The following is a 1,740-nucleotide window of genomic DNA, read 5'->3' on the forward strand; positions in this document are numbered from 1 at the left end:
TGCCTATTAAGAAAAATAGGGAAAAAAGCTTTTTTTTATGAATTTAAACAAGACAAAGTCACTTACTTAAGAGTTCTCATACATGCTATTCCCATAGCATGCAATGCTTTCTGCTGAGATTCTTACATTGGCTGAAATCAAGTACCTTCCCATTGTTGGGAGTGATGCCTCAATGTCATAATCCTGAAGAGGATTTCTATAGTGGGCACTGAGTATTGGATCTCTCAACCAACACTCTACCCTGTGTTTCTTATAATACAGAGTCTGGAAAGGAAACAGAAAACACAATCAACCGAGGGGGTTGGCAGTGCTGTGTCATGGAGGTTCAGTCTCTGAGCAGCCATTGAAGGGGAATGAACTGCGGCTCAGTGTGTGTGTGTGTGTGTGTGTGTGTGTGTGTGCGTGCATGTGTGTGCACACCCGGGTGTGTGAACAAGGAGGTGGGGGCAGCTGAGTTACAGTCCCAACTCCTTGAACTCCATTTGCTATTCTTTTCTTTCTCCTTCAAATTTATATTTGCACTTTTCATTCATTTCCAAATCTTTAAAAATTTTGAGGGTTAGGGGTAGTGGGAAAGGCAAGAAAGGGGTAGAGAAGAGAGTAGTCGCAGAAAAGCAGGAGGAGGATATGGAGATGAAGAAGAGGATTAATCTGGAGTTAAGGAACAGTGCCCCGGAGGAGGTGACAGAGTTAGTCCTTGATAACTGCCTTTGTGTCAGTGAGAAAATTGAAGATCTGAATGATACTTTTAAAGAACTGGGGTTTCTGAGTATGGCTAATGTGGAACTCAGTTCTTTGGCCCAGATTCCCAGCTTAAATAAACTTCGAAAGTTGAAACTTAGTGACAATATCATTTCTGGAGGCTTGGAAGATCTGGCAGAGAAATTCCCAAATCTTACCTACCTCAGTCTGAGTGGAAACAAAATCAAATCTCAGTACAGTTGAAGCTCTGCAAAATCTTAAAAATTTGAAAAGTCTTGTTTAACTGTGAGATCACAAACCTGGAAGATTACAGAAGAAGCATTTTTGAACTGCTGCAGCAAATCACATACTTGGTTGGGTTTGATCAGGGGGATAACGAAGCCCCAGACTCTGAAGAAGAGGATGAGGAGGATGGTGATGAAGATGATGATGAAGAAGAAGATCAAGCTGGTCCACCTGAAGGATTTGAGGAAGAGGTGGAAGAAGAAGAGGATGAAGATGAAGGTGAGGATGAAGCAGGCTCAGAAGTGGGAGAGGGAGAAGTGGGCCTCTCATACTTAATGAAAGATGAAATTCAGGATGAAGAAGATGATGATGACTATGTCGAAGAAGGGGAAGAAGAGGAAGATGATGAAGAAGAGTGTCCTCGAGGGGAGAAGAGGAAACGAGATGCTGAAGACGATGGAGAGGACGAAGATGATAGATCATTCTGAGACAGAGTCCCTAATGTTCCTGTGTACAATAGCTGTCCCTTCAGAAGAGAATGTATAACTTTTTATAGGAGAAGTTTGGTTTTACTATTTTGCCTTATCATTCCAAATAAGAGTAATTAATATATTAATGATCATATTCTATGCAGAGAATAATTTTCATTGGCCCCCATTGTGACATTCCCTAGCAATTTATATAAAATCTTAATTTCTCTAATACAGGTTCACTGTATTAGTCATTTTTAGCTCATAATTAAAATATGATCGCTTTTACACACACAGGTGTAGTTTGGTGCATTTCATTCATAAGGTTTTAAAGTTATTTATA

At 40.2% G+C, this 1,740-nt stretch overlaps 1 pseudogene; it reads left to right on the forward strand.

The window, feature by feature from the left end:
- Nucleotides 1–627: 627 nt before the first annotated feature.
- Nucleotides 628–1,379, forward strand: LOC100347691 (acidic leucine-rich nuclear phosphoprotein 32 family member E-like; annotated as a pseudogene).
- The last annotated feature ends 361 nt before the right edge of the window (nt 1,380–1,740 follow it).

The sequence above is a fragment of the Oryctolagus cuniculus genome, chromosome X (genome assembly GCF_051225735.1).
Source record: "Oryctolagus cuniculus isolate XC-2025 breed Fujian yellow rabbit chromosome X, ASM5122573v1, whole genome shotgun sequence".
Lineage (NCBI taxonomy): Eukaryota > Metazoa > Chordata > Mammalia > Lagomorpha > Leporidae > Oryctolagus > Oryctolagus cuniculus.